Here is a 19431-nt window from a genome sequence, read left to right as displayed (position 1 = left end):
AAACCATATAACTCACAAATGCCCCCCATCCTTTAAAATGTTCCAAATGTACAATCTGATACCACATTTCTGACTAGCCACACTTTTAAAAGAACCACATCTTCAAATGCTAAAAGATAATCCCGAAAAGAAACAACAGATGTAAAAGTTGCAAACCCTGAGCCAACTTGTTAAAATATTTTCACAGCTAAGTATAGAAAAAGAGAACATAATTTTCAATTTACTGCCACAGTTTATTTTATGCCGTGTGATTTATAACTGACTTGCTGTGTTTTGCATCTAGGTTAATCCTGTTTGCATCCTTAGATCCAAGATAAAAGAAACCATCTTTGGAATTTTTTTTCTAATATAAGCAGTTGGGATTTTAATGGAGGCATGAATTGACAGCAGGATTGGTTTCAGTCTGAATTGTAAAGGGCTCAGCTGTGTCCAGAAATAAACTCAGAAAGATGCAATATACAATGTAATACATTTAGTTAGTACATTATGAACAAGGACTATAATTATAGTTTCACATTTCTGTATCCCTGGAGCTACTAGTGGTTTACCATCCCTAAATTGCTCACTATTTACTCATTCATTTTTACTATGAGGGACCCATTTAGCAAATTAGTACTCTAGTGCACTAAATGGGCCCCGGGTGGCCAAACAGAATTCATATGTTCCCTGCTCACTGACAGGATGAGACCTTCTCAGCTCTCTAAGACCTCACCCCTCCCTCACAAACTTATCATCTGAACTCTGTCAAGAGCTTAGATTACCACTATCATTTTAGGTAGTCTATTTTATAGATATGGCTTGATAACTTTTCAGATTTTAGTGCACTTTTTTATCCTGTAATTCTTTGTCTCCTTCTCATTCCTCACATCCTGCCTCACAGAAGTAAACGAGATGTGTTTGTCATCACAACAATGAAGTATTAGACCACAAAATAGAGGCCATGTAATCCCACCACTTCCAGTAACAATATAAATTACCTGGGACATTCATTCAACAAGTATTTATTAAGCTTTTATATGCAGGCACCATTTACACTCAGTAAATAGTATAGACAAAAATACATGCCCTAAGAAAGCTTACATATAGGCATTGTCATTTTTTTTTTAAGCTTTAGTTAAAATTGTCCTAGTTTCTTCTTTTGTATAGAAGGTTCTTGTTTCAGGCAAATGGGATATATGAAAATCTAGCTAGGGATTTCCCTGGTGGTGCAGTGGTTAAGAATCCACCTGCCAATGCAGGGAACACAGGTTCGATCCCTGGTCCAGGAAGATCCCACATGCCGCGCAGCAACTAAGCCCGTGTGCCACAACTACTGAGCCTGTGCTCTAGAACCCGCGAGCCACAGCTATTGAGCCCATGAGCCACAACTATTGAAGCCCGCGCGCCTAGAGCCTGTGCTCTGCAACAAAAGAAGCCACCGCAATGAGAAGCCCGCCACTGCAACAAAGAGTAGCCCCTGCTCTCCGCAACTAGAGAAAGCCCGCACTCAGCAAAGAAGACCCAATGCAGCCAAAAATAAAAATTAATTAATTTTAAAACAAAAGAAAATCTAGGTATATAAATTATATATTAGGCTATAAATATTTGTTCTTTCTCTTATATGAAGTCATCATAAAATTGTTTTAAATACTGGGCTCCTATAATAATAATACATTTAAAATATATTAATTGTAAAAACTGACTTATGCCCAGCTTTTAGAAATCCATTTTGGGTTCTAACAAGTGCCTAATACCGCTTTCCATCAAGATTCATGTCTAACAAATATCCTTCCTACATCATCCCAAAGCATTTTCCCCTGAATCTTCCATGACTAAAAATAGAAAAGTATCCTCCAGATGACTCCCCTATACTTATAGTCATTAATTATACCCTGAAGAATCAGCGTGGGAATTCTCTTTTTTGCCCCAAAATAGATTGTACGAGACACACTTAACCCCTAGAAATCCTGCTCTTTTCCCCTCTATTTCCCACCAAATCCACTGGTTGGACTCCTAGATATATTTGTTTCTTAGGGCTTCCATAACAAAGTACCATGAACTGGATGGCTCAAACAACAGAAATTTATTTTCTCAACGTCTGGAGGCTGAAGTCCAAAATCAAGGTGTTGGCAGGACCATGCTCCCTCTGAAGGCTGAGGGCTGGGTGGAGGGACCCTTTCTTGCCTGGTCCAGTTTCTGGTAGTTGCCAGCATTCCTTAACTTGGAGCTGCATTACTGCAATCTCTTCCCTCTGGTGTCTGAGATCACAAGGCCTTCTCCCTGTGTCTCTGTGTCCAAATATCCCTCTTCTTATAAGGATACCAGTCTTTGGATCAGGGCCCACTCTAATCCATTATGATCTCACCGTAACTTGATTGAATCTGCAACGACCCTATTTCCAAATAAGGTCATATTCTGATGTTCCAGGTAGATGCCAATTTTGGGGGGACACTCCATCCAGTACACTAGATGTCTTGTATCGCTACGCAAGAGTGACAATCTGAAATTTATCAGACTTCTAGAGTTCAGGGATTAGTAAAATCTTTCCCCCCGTCCTGCCTCCCCGAAAAAACTGATGCCCAAACTAAGGTTATTTACTTTTACTCACCCATTTAAATATTTTTTGAGTCTCTGTTTTATGTCAAGCACTATGCTAGGAATTGAGTGTATGATAGTGAATAAGACAGTTGTAAGCACTGCCCTCAAAAACATTTTAGGGCTTCCCTGGTGGCGCAGTGGTTGAGAGTCCGCCTGCCGATGCAGAGGACATGGGTTCGTGCCCCGGTCCGGGAAGATCCCACACACCGCGGAGCGGCTGGGCCTGTGAGCCATGGCCGCTGAGCCTGCGCGTCCGGAGCCTGTGCTCCGCAACGGGAGAGGCCACAACAGTGAGAGGCCCGCGTACTGCAAAAAAAAAAAAAAAAAAAATTTTAAACTATAAATACCATAAAAATACATTTAACGCAGAAAAAGTAGGAAAGACAAATCTCAGTATAAAAGGTTCCCTTTAAATTGAACAAAATTAATTTTATGAAAAACCTTTCACTGTTTTGTTTTTCTCGCCTTACCACAGATGAAGAAAAATGCCATCTCAAGCCAGTACCACATCTCAGACTTGGCATTTGGGAGTCACAGGGGTAGAGTTTGCAAAGAGGTACTATCTCCAGTGCTCCCCTGTTCTGTAGCCAGTAATGGATGGTTATGGTAAACACAGAGCTGTGACTTGCAGGAATTTTATAATGTACAACCATCTGCTGCCAGATGGATCAAAATATTACCCAAAAAATGATCACTGCACCAGTACCATAGCATATGTATAATCTTACCATACCTCTAGTAAAAATGGGATGCCAGGAAAATCAGGCAGAGGGGATCATGCTTAGGTAGGTATATGAAGAGTCAAATATAATGATGGTGACAACGGCAGAATAACATTCTCAGTCCTCCACACATTCCATAGTTTGAAAGGTGGCTTCATGTAATATTGGGGGGAATTTAATAATATATAAGGTTGGAAGTCAGAAAGTCCTCATATGGTCCTGGTGCTATACTAACTAGTTAACTATGACCTTGGGAAGGTATTTGACCTTCAAGAAGGCTTCAGCTACTGATTTATGAAAGGAAGGAGTTGAACTAGTGTCGCTAAAAAATCTTTCCCGGCTCAAAAAACTTCTGATTTTTGGCTGAAAGCAAAGTTGTCTAAATTGGAATACTGGCAAATGTTTTTGTTAGTCACAAAGCAGAGGTCTTCATATTTAGATGATATTAATTTGAAATAAGAAGGCTCTCAAGGCTGCTTCTTGCCATTTAAAAGAATTTTTAATGCATTTAAATAACAGCAGGATTATTCTGACATTTAAGAAAACTGCTGGGTTTTCAGTTCTTTGAAATATAAATTTCTCATGAATAGGAGTCAATCCACGGCAACGAGATCCACAGCTTCAGATTTCCAAACTCCAGGGTCTTTATCAGTTTTCCCTTTTATGGTCACAGGTGGGTAGAAATCTCATTAGCACAAAGTAAGTTCAGCTCACAGAAGCTAGAACATCCGCCCAGTGCACCAGGAGACACAGACAGGATGCTGACAGCAGCCGCAGTTCACAATGCCAAAGCCTGGGATCAGCCCTAATGTCCATCAACTGCAAAACAGGTAAGTAAGTGGTAGCACAGTCTTACATTGAAATACCAACACTACAACAGCAATGAATAAAATTATTACAATGCTAAGCGATATGAATGAATCTTTTTTTTATTTTTGAATTTTATTTTTTTTATACAGCAGGTTCTTATTAGTCATCAATTTTATACACATCAGTGTGTACATGTCAATCCTAATCTCCCAATTCATCACACCCCCACCACCACCACCCCCGCCGCTTTCCCCCCTTGGTGTCCATATGTTTGTTCTCTACATCTGTGTCTCTATTTCTCCCCTGCAAACCGGTTCATTTGTACCATTTTTCTAGGTTCCACATATATGTGTTAATATACGATATTTGTTTTTCTCTTTCTGACTTACTTCACTCTGTATGACAGTCTCTAGATCTATCCATGTCTCAACAAATGACCCAATTTCGTTCCTTTTCATGGCTGAGTAATATTCCATTGTATATATGTACCACACCTTCTTTATCCATTCATCTGTTGATGGGCATTTAGGTTGCTTCCATGACCTGGCTATTGTAAATAGTGCTGCAATGAACATTGGGGTGCATGTGTCTTTTCGAATTATGCTTTTCTCTGGGTATATGCCCAGTAGTGGGATTGCTGGATCATATGGTAATTCTATTTTTAGTTTTTTAAGGAACCTCCATACTGTTCTCCATAGTGGCTGTATCAATTTACATTCCCAGTAAAGTGAAAGAGGGTTCCCCTTTTTCCACACCCTCTCCAGCGTTTGTTGTTTGTAGATTTTCTGATGATGCCCATCCTAACTGGTGTGAGGTGATACCTCATTGTAGTTTTGATTTGCATTTCTCTAATAATTAGTGATGTTGAGCAGCTTTTCATGTGCTTCTTGGCTATCTGTATGCCTTCTTTGGAGAAATGTCTATTTAGGACTTCTGCCCATTTTTGGATTGGGTTGTTTGTTTTTTTAATATTGAGCTGCATGAGCTGTTTATATATTTTGGAGATTAATCCTTTGTTGATTCGTTTGCAAATATTTTCTCCCATTCTGAGGGTTGTCTTTTCGTCTTCCTTATGGTTCCATTTGCTGTGCAAAAGCTTTTAAGTTTCATTAGGTCCCATTTGTTTATTTTTGGTTTTATTTCCATTACTCTAGGAGGTGGATCAAAAAATATCTTGCTGTGATTTATGTCAGAGTGTTCTTCCTATGTTTTCCTCTAAGAGTTTTAGTGTCCAGTCTTACAATTAGGTCTCTAATCCATTTTGAGTTTATTTTTGTGAATGGTGTTAGGAAGTGTTCTAATTTCATTCTTTTACATGTAGCTGTCCAGTTTTCCCAGCACCACTTACTGAAGAGACTCTCTTTTCTCCATTGTATATCCTTGCCTCCTTTGTCATAGATTAGCTGACCATAGGTGCGTGCGTTTATCTCTGGGCTTACTATCTTGTTCCATTGATCTATATTTCTGTTTTTGTGCCAGTACCATACTGTCTTGATTACTGTAGCTTTGTAGTATAGTCTGAAGTCAGGGAGTCTGATTCCTCTAACTCTGCTCTTTTCCATCAAGATTGCTTTGGCTATTCGGGGTCTTTTGTGTCTCCATACAAATTTTAAGATTTTTTGTTCTAGTTCTGTAAAAAATGCCATTGGTAATTTGATAGGGATTGCATTGAATCTGTACATTGCTTTGGGCAGTAGAGTCATTTTCACAATATTGATTCTTCCAATCCAAGAACGTGGTATATCTCTCCATCTGTTGGTATCATTTTTTTTTTTAGATGTTGGGGGTAGGAGTTTATTTATTTTTGCTGTGTTGGGTCTTCGTTTCTGTGCGAGGGCTTTCTCTAGTTGTGGCAAGCAGGGGCCACTCTTCATCGCAGTGCACGGGTCTCTCACTATCGCGGCCTCTCTTGTTGCAGAGCACAGGCTCCAGAAGCGAGGCTCAGTAGTTGTGGCTCACAGGCCTAGTTGCTCTGCAGCATGTGGGATCCTCCCAGACCAGGGCTCGAACCCGTGTCCCCTGAATTAGCAGATTCTCAACCACTGTGCCACCAGGGAAACCCTCTGTTGGTATCATCTTTAATTTCTTTCATCAGTGTCTTATAGTTTTCTGCATACAGGTCTTTTGTCTCCCTTGGTAGGTTTATTGCTAGGTATTTTATTCTTTTTGTTGCAGTGGTAAATGGGAGTGTTTCCTTAATTTCTCTTTCAGATTTTTCATCATTAGTATATAGGAATGCAAGAGATTTCTGTGCATTAATTTTGTATCCTGCAACTTTACCAAATTCATTGATTAGCTCTAGTAGTTTTCTGGTGGCACCTTTAGGATTCTCTATGTATAGTATCATGTCATCTGCAAACAGTGACAGTTTTACTTCTTCTTTTCCAATTTGGATTCCTTTTATTTCTTTTTCTTCTCTGATTGCCGCGGCTAGGACTTCCAAAACTATGTTGAATAATAGTGGTGAAAGTGGACATCCTTGTCTTGTTCCTGATCTTAGAAGAAATGTTTTCAGTTTTTCACCATTGAGAATGATGTTTGCTGTGAGTTTGTCGTATATGGCCTTTACTATGTTAAGGTAGGTTCCCTCTATGCCCACTTTCTGGAGAGTTTTTATCATAAATGCGTGTTGAATTTTGCCAAAGAACCAGCTTTTAGTTTTATTGATCTTTGCTACTGTTTTCTTTGTTTCCATTTCATTTATTTCTGCTTTGATCTTTATGACTTCTTTCCTTCTGCTAACTTTGGGTTTTGTTTGTTCTTCTTTCTCTAGTTCCTTTAGGTGTAAGGTTAGATTGTTTATTTGAGATGTTTCTTGTTTCTTGAGGTAGGCGTGTATAGCTATAAACTTCTCTCTTAGAAGTGCTTTTGCTGCATCCCATAGGTTTTGAATCATCATGTTTTCATTGTCATTTGTCTCTTGGTATTTTTTGATTTCCTCTTTGATTTCTTCAGTGATTTCTTGGTTATTTAGTAATGTATTGTTTAGCCTCCATGTGTTTGTGTTTTTTACGGTTTTTTTCCCTGTAATTCATTTCTAATCTCATAGCGTTGTGGTCAGAAAAGATGCTTGATATGATTTCGATTTTCTTAAATTTACTGAGGCTTGATTTGTGACCCAAGATGTGATCTGTCCTGGAGAATGTTCCGTGCATACTTGAGAAGAAAGTGTAATCTGCTGTTTTGGGATGGAATGTCCTATAAATATCAATTAAATCTATCTGGTCTATTGTGTCAATTAAAGCTTCTGTTTCCTTATTTATTTTCATTTTGGACGATCTGTCCATTGGTATAAGTGAGGTGTTAAAGTCCCCCACTATTACTGTGTTACTGTCGATTTCCTCTTTTATAGCTGCTAGCATTTGCCTTATGTATTGAGGTGCTCCCTTGTTGGGGGCATATATATTTATAATTGTTATATCTTCTTCTTGGATTGATCCCTTGATCATTATGTAGTGTCCTTCCTTGTCTCTTGTAACATTCTTTATTTTACTTTTTTATTATTATTTTTTCTTGCGGTACACGGGCCTCTCACTGCTGTGGCCTCTCCCGTTGCGGAGCACAGGCTTCGGACACGCAGGCTCAGCGGCCATGGCTCGTGGGCCCAGCCGCTCAATGGCATATGGGATCTTCCCAGACCAGGGCACGAACCCGTGTCCCCTGCATCGGCGGGCAGACTCTCAACCACTGCGCCACCAGGGAAGCCCACATTCTTTATTTTAAAGTCTATTTTATCTGACATGAGTATTGCTACTCCAGCTTTCTTTTGATTTCCATTTGCATGGAGTATCTTTTTCCATCCCCTCACTTTCAGTCTGTATGTGTCCCTAGGTCTGAAGTGGGTCTCTTGTAGACAGCATATAGATGGGTCTTGTTTTTGTATCCATTCAGCAAGCCTGTGTCTTTTGGTTGGGGCATTTAATCCATTCACGTTTAAGGTAATTATTGATATGTATGTTCCTATTACCATTTTCTTATTGTTTTGGGTTTCTTTTTGTAGGTCCTTTTCTTCTCTTGTGTTTCCTACTTAGAGAAGTTCCTTTAGCATTTGCTGTAGAGCTGGTTTGGTGGTGCTGAATTGTCTTAGCTTTTGCTTGTCTGTAAAGCTTTTGATTTCTCCATCGAATCTGAATGAGATCCTTCCTGGGTAGAGTAATCTTGGTTGTAGGTTCTTCCCTTTCATCACTTTAAGTATATCATGCCACTCCCTTCTGGCTTGTAGAGTTTCTGCTGAGAAATCAGCTGTTAACCTTATGGGAGTTCCCTTGTATGTTATTTGTCGTTTTTCCCTTGCTGCTTTCAACAATTTTTCTTTGTCTTTAATTTTTGCCAGTTTGATTATTATGTGTCTCGGCGTGTTTCTCCTTGGGTTTATCCTGTATGGGACTCGCTGTGCTTCCTGGACTTGGGTGGCTATTTCCTTTCCCATATTAGGGAAGTTTTCCACTCTAATATCTTCAAATATTTTCTCGGGTCCTTTCTCTCCCTCTTCTCCTTCTGGGACCCCTATAATGCGAATGTTGTTGCATTTAATGTTGTCCCAGAGGTCTCTTAAGCTGTCTTCATTTCTTTTCATTGTTTTTTCTTTATTCTGTTCTGCAGCAGTGAATTCCACCATTCTGTCTTCCAGGTCACTTATCCGTTTTTCTGCCTCAGTTATTCTGCTATTGATTCCTTCTAGTGTATTTTTCATTTCAGTTATTGCATTGCTCATCTCTGTTTGTTTGTTCTTTAATTCTTCTAGGTCTTTGTTAAACATTTCTTGCATCTTCTCGATCTTTGCCTCAATTCTTTTTCTGAGGTCCTGGATCATCTTCATTATCATTATTCTGAATTCTTTTTCTGCAAGGTTGCCTATCTCCACTTCTTTTAGTTGTTTTTCTGAGGTTTTAACTTGTTCCTTCATCTGGTACATAGCCCTCTGCCTTTTTATCTTGTCAATCTTTCTGTGAATATGGTTTCTGTTCCACAGGCTGCAGGATTGTAGTTCTTCTTGCTTCTGCTGTCTGCCCTTTGGTGGATGAGGTTATCTAAGAGGCTTGTGCAAGTTTCCTGATCTGAATGAATCTTAAAAGCATGTTGAGTGAAAGAAGCCAGACAAGCAACATACTAAGCATATGATCCCACTTATATCAAGTTCAAAAACGAGCCAAACCAATCTACACGTTTTAGGGATACAATTTAGGTGGTAAAATTGAAATGAAAGGAAAAGGAAGTAAATAACTAACGCAAACCAACTAGGTGGAAGCGAGTGGGTTGTGACTGGGAATAGGACACATGGCAGGGGTAGGGGGCATCTGGGATGCTGACAGTGTCCTGTGTATTGACCTAGGTGGGTACCTGAGTCTCTGTTTTTTTAAAAATGGGTTCAGTCGTATATTTGTGTTTTATATACTTTCCTGTTTGTGTTATACTTCAGAACAAAGTTTCGTTTTTGTTTTTTTAAGATCAACTGTACGGTTTTGTTACAATCTGAATTTCTACGTTTTGTTGATAATTAAAAGTTTAAAGTTATGTTAAGTTTCCCACCACTTAATTCATTAAAATTTTATTTATAATTTAAAACAACTGATAAATTAAAACTCTAATGTAATTTAAGAGAGAACTTTAAATTTTACTTATTCTAAGAGTAATGAGTTCATTAGAGAAAGTTTGGTCAATATTGAAAACCATAAAGATGCAAGGATGAGCAAAAAAATCCAATGACCCAAAGTTATTTTCACATATTTCCTCGTAGCTTTTTTCTCTGTATTTTAATGGAGTAGAGATCATAATGTCATTACAATTTTCTATCCTGCTTTTCTCACTCAAAACTACGCTATAAACATGAAAAAATTCGCCATAAACATAATTTAAATATCTAGATAGAAATGCATCGTTTTGGAGAACCATTATTTAAGCCCTCTATAAAGAGTGAATTAATGATCAGGTAGGACGTCATGCTGGCCCTCAGTATTTTATGCTTTTTTTTTTTTTTCAGTACGTGGGCCTCTCACTGTTGTGGCCTCTCCCACTGCGGAGCACAGGCTCCAGACGCGCAGGCCCAGCGGCCATGGCTCACGGGCCCAGCCGCTCCGCGGCATGTGGGATCCTCCCGGACTGGGTCACGAACCCGTGTACCCTGCATCGGCAGGCGGACTCTCTACCACTGCGCCACCAGGGAAGCCCTATGCTATTTTTTGTACTATTCTACTTGTGGAAATAAAAATATGGTTATAGCCGATTTTGCCACAGTCATCTTTCCTTATCTCCCCATCCTTCAACCACAATTTAGCAACACTTAAATCGGGCAGCATCTGAAGTCCTTTCTAGGTGAGCTTGTGAGGAAGTGGAAATGAGGAAACATTTACCAAGTGCCTATAGCATGCCATGATGGGGTGGCCAGATATAGCAAATAAAATACAGGACACCCAGTAATTGCAATATTTGGACATACTTATATGAAAAAAAATCGTTATTTATCTGATATTTGAATTTAACCTGGTGTCCTGTTATTTTAGGTTTAAGGTTAGGGCACTGCCAGGCCTGGCATGTATATTTTCTAATTTAAACTCTTCGACCCCTTTTAGAGTTCTATATGGTTCTCATTGTAAAGAAGAGCTCAGGACGGTTCAGTATCTTTTCTAAGGTCACAGGGCTAGAAAGGGGCAAAGTAAGGATAGAAACCCCAGCTTTATGACACCAAGATTAGGGTTACAAATTTGGTGGACTATCCACTAGACCTAGGGTACTATGGGTGAGAGAGGGCGTTTTCGGTTTTCAGTTGTTGCCATTGTTTCTTTTTTTAAATTGCTCATCACTCCTTTGTATTGTTATGTTAAAAACGAGTACTAATTTTTTAAAAAATGAGAAATGGACCCAGGTGACAGTGTCAAGTTACTGAACATGATTCGAAAACGCAGCCCAGGAAAAAGAGGCTTCCCACTGACACACCCCCTCCCACAGCCCTTCCCCACCATTGTACTTTCTGAGGACAAATAAGTCAAGTGAGACTATTTCATTTCAGTCGCTCTTAGAAACCCCAGGAGTGTTGAGTATTTGGGTGTTTTTTGTTTTTGTTTTTGTTTTTGTTTTGGTCGCACCTTGCAGCATGCAGGATCTTAGTTCGCCCATCAGGGATCAAACCCATGCCCCCTGCAGTGGAAGGGCAGAGTCCTAACCACTGGACCGTCAGGGAAGTCCTGCGTATTTGTTTCTTGATGGGCTTTTTTGTCATATGTTTGTTTAAATATGAAATAAATACTGTAAACAAAGGGCAAACTTTCCAGAACTGGTTCCTCTGGAGCCTGGGAGGAAACAGGACCACAGGGTAAGTTATCTTCATCCTCTCCTATCCAGGGCCAACCCCAGCCCCGCAGCGTGGCACCAACCAGGGTCCCAGAACAACCAGAATTGTTTCTCTTGCTTCTCCTCATTGACGCCTTTTAGCCTTACTGCTCCCCTTCCCGACACACGCAGATTCTTTCCAGACAAACCATTTGGCGAAACCCGCAGATACACCGCTTCTCTTGCATAGGAGGTGGAACTCCCCAGGCCCATAATGAGGGCGTGCCAGTGGGGGCAGTGTTGGACGAGGGGGGTACAGGAGACAGAGTGGAGCCGAAACAGGGAAAAATGACCAAGTCCCAGCCCCCCACTGTGTTCCTGAGATCCCCATGGAGGTGGCTCTTGTGACAGGCCCAGGTGAGGTATGAGGTACCATACCACAAAATTAATTTGAACTCTCCCATATTTCACGTTGGAAAACTGTTTGACAATATCTATTATGGCCAAACATATGCCAAATTCCACTCCCAGGTATGATCCCCAAGAGAAATGAGTAAATATGTCCACCAAAAGATAAGTACAAAAATAGGACTACGTATAGCATCTTCATTCATAAATAGCCAAAAACTGGAAAACAACTCAAATGCCCGTCAACATGAGAATGGGTCATAAATTGTGGCATATGACTATACCATGGAAGTAAAAAAGAGCACATTACTGAAACAGGCAACAACAGGGATCAATCTTAAAGACATTATGTTGAACAGAAAAAGACACAAAAGAACACATATTGTATGACTCCTGTATACGAATCAAGTTTAAGAATAGGCAAAAGTGTGAAATAAGCCAGTCACAGAAGACAGAAACGGTATGAATCTGCTCATACGAGGTACCTGGAATAGTCAAATGTATAGAGACAAAGTAGAGTGGTAGTTGCCAAGAGCTGGGGGCAGGCAGGGGGGGAATGGGGAGTTGTTATTTAATGGGTACAGAGTTTTGAGTTTTGCAAGATGAAGAGAGTTCTAGAGACTGGTTGCATGGTAATGTCAATGTACTTAACACTTAAAAATGGTTAAGATAGTAAATTCTATGTTATGTAATTTTTAAAAATTTATTTACCTTCTTTTTTGGCTGCATTGGGTCTTCGTTGCTGCACATGGGCTTCCTCTAGTTGTGGCGAGTGGCAGCTACTCTTCGTTGCAGTGCACGGGCTCTAGGCACACAGGCTTCAGTAGTTGCAGCACGCAGGCTCAGTAGTTGTGGTTTGCGGGCTCTAGAGCGCAGGCTCAGTAGTTGTGGCGCGCGGGCTTAGTTGCTCTATGGCATGTGGGATCTTCCCAGACCAGGGATGGAACCCATGTCCCCTGCATTGGCAGGTGGATTCTTAACCACTGCGCCACCAGGGAAGTCCCTATGTTATATACATTTTAATACAATTTTTAAGAAAAGAATAAACAAAACTAATCTGACAAGTCACAACAGAAGTTCACCTTGGCCTGGCACACTGACTGGAGGGGACTTCTGGGCTACTGATAAGTATTCTATTTCTCAGTCTGGATTGTGGCTTGAAGGTGTGTAAGTTCATAGTACTTTATGCATAATCTTGTAATAAAAGGCTTTGTCTTTGTTTAAGACACAGGAACATTGGATTTATTTAACCCATTCATTACATAAAACTCTGGGCTCTGGTCATACAAGATAGGAGACAAGGGAGTGCTAGCAGGATAGGCGGGCCCCGGGAAGGAGAAAGCTGGGTGAATACATGGAGACAACGTGAAAACTGGCAGCAAAATCTGGAAGAGGAGTAGAATGGCATTTACTTGGAACTCTGCCCATGAGTCTTAATTTCTACATTTTCCTTGTAAGATCAATGTTCTGTGCAAAAGCACATGGACCAGAACCTGTCTCTCCTCATTTGAGCTCCATGTGAATGCACAGATCTGGACTTAATCTGAGTTGTACTTATTAACTCTGGGCAATACAGTATTATGATCCAAATTGTGATGGTCCAGTTATGCAGATTAACTCATTCAAGAAAGTCTGACTGAGGGCTTCCCTGGTGGCGCAGTGGTTGAGAGTCTGCCTGCCGATGCAGGGGACGCGGGTTCATGCCCCGGTCCGGGAAGATCCCACATGCCGCGCAGCGGCTGGGCCCGTGAGCCATGGCCGCTGAGCCTGCACTCCGCAACGGGAGAGGCCACAAGAGTGAGAGGCCCGCGTAACGCAAAAAAAAAAAAAAAAAAAGAAAGTCTGACTGAGCATCTAGTATGTGCCAGGCACTTTGCTAGGTACAAGGAATACAGTGATGGCCACATCATACATAAGACCTCCCCCTCTTGGACCCAACGGCTTTGGCAGAAGAAATGCCCACCTGCCAAGCAGCATTGCTCCTACAACAGTAGATGCACTCGAGACTTCCCTGGCGATCCAGTGGGTAAGATTCCATGCTTCCAATGCAGGGGGTTTGACCCCTGGTGGGGGAACTAAGATCCCACATGCTGCACGGCCAAAAATTTTTTTAAAAAGTAGATGCACTCAACTCTTCGTCGGGAATCAACTTCTCCAACTGGAATGTGTTCTCTCCTTTAGAATCACGTAACCTGGAAATGGAAAGAGGGATGGAGGCAGCAAAGACAGGAGGGAAGGAGGACAGAGGGGAGGGAGGAGCGACCGCTCCACTGAGCTGGAATATATAATGATATATAAAGCGTTTACATTAAAAACTAGGAACACAAAACCTGATCATAGAGGGGGTTTTTGCCCCCAGAATATTTTGAAGAATGAACATTTTCTCATACCTTTATTGTATTCTGAAGGTTGATACTAATATTAACACAGATCTTCTAGAATTATAACCTACTTTGCTTCTGGTACTTAAAAGTATTCAATATAGAAACCTAACTGTGAAATTGATGCATGTTGATTTAACTCAGGCAAAGGGCACTGAAGGATAATAGAGTGGGAAAGCTCGTAGCTGTACTTTCCCTACTCAAATATAAGTACATAAATACTATTATAGCCAAAGTTGATTGATAAGATTTATAGTGACTAGTGAGACCAAAAAAAAAAAAGGGAGGAAAAAAACAAGCTTTGGTTAATGTATTTAAATTTTTTTTTAAGATTGGAGACTCATCATCCATGACTGAAAGACTCAGGAAACTACATAGAATTTCTAGAATAGATATTAATTAATTTAAAGTATATTATGGTGTCTGCAGTTTATTTCAGTTCTATTTTAAATTAATTACACTTGCAAAATGATCATAATTTTTGTATAGAACTGAACACAAACAAGCTTGATTTATTTGTTAATATTGCGGGGGGGGGTGGGAGAGGCACTTTCAAATGAAAAAATCTCAAGCCCATCACACACACACAAAAATAAAAAATGGAAGGAAAGAAAAACTGATAAAACTCTAGCCATTGTACTTTATTTTTTTAATTTTTGGCTGCCTCGGGTCTTAGTTGCGGCACGTGGGATCTTCGTTGAGGCATGCAGGATCTTTCGTTGCAGTGCGCAGGCTTCTCTCTAGTTGTGGCGTGCAGGTTTTCTCTCTCTAGTTGTGGCGTGCAGGCTCCAGGGCACGTGGGCTCTGTAGTTTGTGGCACACAGGCTCTCTAGTTGAGGCGCGGGAGCTTAGCAGTTGAGGTGTGCACGGGCTTAGTTGCCCCAAAGCGTGCGGGATCTTAGTTCCCTGACCAGGGATCGTCCCCTGCATTGGAAGGCAGATTCCTTACCACTGGACCACCAGGGAAGTCCCACCGTTGTACTTTTATATACATAATAAGACAGCTTGTATTAAATATATATCTAAAGGTCTATTCTTTTTTCCCAGATTAGTCATTTTCTAATCCAAACTTTTTTTCAGGTTGGACTATAAACAAAGAATAGATATGCCGCAAAAACAATTCCTTGTATCTTTATAGCACGTTCCTGTTGACAAAGCATTTTCATGGACATCACCACGCAATTCTCCCAGCAAGTCTGGGAGGTAGATAAATGACAAACATCATCAGGATACAGGCAGTTCTGATTAGGTGCTCCCACTCACAGAATTTGAGGACAAAGTCTCTGAAATGAAAGAATTATTGAAAGTAGACATTTGTAGAAATAGTCCATACTAAGATGTAAATATATTGCTCCGGAGACCTGAAAACTATCCAAGTTCAATCGAAGTGATTACAGTGTACTGCAACCTTGCCAACTGTGTAGTAATATAACTGCCTGAAAGACGGATATTTCAGGAGAAGGACTGTTATAATCTGAAGGGAGCCAAAGACTAAGAATTGACCCATATTGTCCAGGAAAAAGATGTTCTCCTCAACAGTGGAGGTAAGCACACGTTGCTCTGGGAGCATCGGTAAAGGTCCTTACATCAACCTAGAAGGGAGGGCTGGCAGTGCAGGAAGGCTTCCTAGAAGAGGTGATGCTGATCTGGGTCCTTGGGGACAAGGGAAATTAGTCATGTCAAGGGAAAGGGGTCCCAGCAGAGCATACGGCTAACTTGCTGTGTGGTTTCTTTCTCTGGATTTCACTTTCTCATCTAGAAAAGTCTATGATCCCTTGACTCCTTTTTTTTCGTTGTTGTTGTTTTTTTGGCTGTGTTGGGTCTTCGTTGCTGCGCTCGGGCTTTCTATAGTTGTGGCGAGCAGGGGCTACTCTTTGTTGCAAAGCATGGGCTCTAGGGCATGCGGGCTTCAGTAATTGTGGCACGTGGGCTCCGTGGTTGTGGTACACGGGCTTAGCTACTCCACGCCATGTGGGATCTTCCTGGACTAGGGATTGAACCCGTGTCCCCTGCACTGGCAGGTGGATTCCTACCCAGTGCGCTACCAGAGAAGCCCCCTTGACTCAGTCTTTCATGCTGGGTGACCGAGTGCACCAATAAAAAAATCAGAAATCATCCTGCTTGTGGCCAAAAATAAAGTTCAGTCCCCTTGTGGCTTCTCATCCAGTAAAAACCATAAAAGGCACTTCAATGCACATTTACCCGTTAGTAGGAAGATATGTCTTTACGTCTTCTCTTTCCAATTTGCTAACACAGAAGTGCAATGTTTGTTCAAGGCCCATCTCAAAGAATGATGAGGTCCCAGTCATTCGAGGACAGCACAGAAGTCAGTAAACTGGCCAGGTAGTCCAGGTGTGCAAGAAAAGCATGTCATTTACACTGAATGTGTGCAGCACGATTTAGCAGGACGACTGTCTAACAGTCCAACTGTCCATGTGTACCTTCACCACAGAAACTGGTCAGCACCGTGCTGAACCTGGGCAAAGACCAGGAAAAGACCAAAGAGAAATGCTAAAGGACAAATATAAGGAAGAAACTATTGAGAAAAAGCATTCATAAAGTCATCTTCTATACAACTTCTATTAATAACGAGACCAAATTCTGGCTAAAGAAAGCAGACTGAAATACTCATTTAACTCTGATCTCTCAAAAAATCTCACCAAAAATGGTAGCGGACTTTAAAAAATGAGAGATAGACAGAAAGATGAAGAAGCATGGCAATAAAATTTTGGAAGCTGAAGACCTGAAGCATGAGTGGTATCCGAGTTAGCAGAACAAAGAAGCGGAATTCTGAGGTAGCAGAGGGGAAAGCTGGGAGGAAGCCTCCTCTGCAGTGCAGAACTTCCTGAAGACACAGGAACGCGACCCCAGGCTCTTCTTGAAGGGAGGAGAGGTGGGCCTTTAAAAGAGGAGGTTGCCGACCCATTTAGGAAGCAGCGCTATCGCTAGATCTCCCGTAACCCTCGCCTTCCCTCTGTGAAACTGACTGCACTTCAGAGTTTATTCTCTGGAAAAAGCAGGTAAAATAGAGAGTTCTGGGACAGGGCACACTAAGCCCAGTTAAAGGCGGGATTAAAGCGACATTTTACAAGACAGGAAAAAGAGCCTTAAAAATACCACCTGACTCAGCACTTTGCACGTACATAGTCAAAAGAACTTTGAAAGTTGGTCTCACCAAAATTGTGATTTAAGTATTTTGGGAGGATGCATGACAGACAGTGCAAGCGTGTGTGGTGATGGTGAGATAGATGATGCCTAAAATGGAAAAATGCAAGAAGGTGCAACACAGACAGGTTATTTGTGACAAGGAGGAAATACCCTCTCGCCAAAAAAAAAAAAAAAGCTAAAAGGATTGAAAGCATTTGCTTTTAGGGAAAAGGAAATGGGGAGCAGGGAACTGCCAGGTTATGAAGGTAAAACTCTTTGATTCATTAGGTATAACATTGATGAAAACAAAAATTAAGTTTTAAAAATCAGAAGGGCCACATTTTTTGCTGGAAAGAGGGAAGAGGGGAAATAAGTTGGATTTAAAATCAAGTTGCAGTTGCAGGAGAAGCAAGATATTCGGGCAATCAGAGCTCAGGAGGCAAGACAAGGTTTGGAACAGAGATTTTATAATTATTTAGACTGGAAGAAAATTAGCTCTATAGGAAATAGGTCCTGAGAAAAAAAGAGAAGAGGCCTTGAAAACAAACATTTTATAAATGTCATTTGGAGTGTCAGTGGAGGAAGGGACTCCATTGAAAGAGCAGCCAAGAAAACCAAGGAAAACAGGAGTTTCAATAAGGGGGGGGTACGGTTTAATCAAGGTCAAGTGCTCAGGGGGTCAAAGAGGCCCAGACCATTAGAATTAACAATGAAAAATTTCTAAAGAGGGTACTCTAATCTAAGGATTACATTCACACCCTTTAATGAGCCTTAAATTTAAAAAGGGTTTTGGGTTTTGGAAGGATCTTGTGTTTTTCCAGGACACCACACAATGACTGTGACCCTGTTTTCAGTAAGTACACAGTTGTCTTTCATGGGGCAGTCACATAAACCCTGCATTAATAAGAAAGTGAATCTTAGGGCATATTGTCATTAGCAATCGCATACAAAGCCCTGTCCCTGTTTTGTTTCCCACACAAGGGATGGCATTGTCTGTGTCAGAGATGAGCATTTGAACTGAAGTTCATGGCTTGGCTGGGCTCTTCCTTCTGGCTGCACTTCCCCGGTGATCGGCTGCCTGTCCTAGGCTATGGTGTTATGACATCCCAAACAAGATGGAAGCACAAGAAAACTAATCAAATGAAAGTGCTTTTCCTTGTTGGTGCATCAAAGGCTACATTCAAAATAACCAAATGTTATGTTAAATCTCATCTTAGGACGAAAGCAAATGTGGTAAAAGAGTTCACTACTTCATTTTGCTGAGTCGAAGTCAGGACTTGGCTTGGGGACGAAAAGCAAAACTGGTAGCCAGTGTTCCCTAACTGCTCCACAAATGATCTCCTCTTTCTAGTAGAGATTGCTGTACACACTTCCACACCCTCCAAACAGATGCAACACAACAGAAGGTCTAGTTCTGTGTTTCACAGAAGCCTACTGTGACACTTTACTGCTGAGTTTTCCCAACTGCTTGTGTCAGTTATTGCTGCCTTCCAGACATTTCCATCTCAGACATATCAGAGGGGCACATGGTTAGGAGAATGGTTTCAACTTAGAACTCAGAAAAGCTTACCCAAGTCCATTAACGACACCCCAAACAGCCTGGTTAGCAAACATTTTTGTGCCAGTATATGTAGCAGTTTCCTCCCTGAGGTGTCAACCAAATGAACAGTCTTGGCGGGTAGGGGTGAGGAGAGCAGTTCTCCCTGAGTCCCCGGGGTCAGAGTTTCTGGAGTGAGCATTAGAATGCCTCCTAATACCACTGTACATGCCTGTTTTCCCAAACAAATCACAGGAACTCCCATAAAGCAGCAAAACATCACTCCAAAATACATATTGTGAACACAAATGAGGGAGTGATGAAATTGGCACAGATTAATTAGAAATTTGCAAATGTTTATGACACTTGATAAACAATCCTAGGGATAGAATGAGGATTCATTTATGGGCCATATATTCATACCTAACATCACAGTACACTCCTTTCACTCATTAAAATGTTTTTCAAACAAAAAGTACAATGATGAGATCAGTTTTAAATGATATGTCAACATTCAAGGTCCACTGACTTAGATCAATCATAAGCCCACTTTGGAAGTAAAAGACATAAGGAAGTTTTCTAG

Source organism: Mesoplodon mirus (assembly GCF_964341445.2).
Source record: "Mesoplodon mirus genome assembly, chromosome: 13".
Lineage (NCBI taxonomy): Eukaryota > Metazoa > Chordata > Mammalia > Artiodactyla > Ziphiidae > Mesoplodon > Mesoplodon mirus.
Note: the sequence above shows the minus strand (reverse complement) of the source record.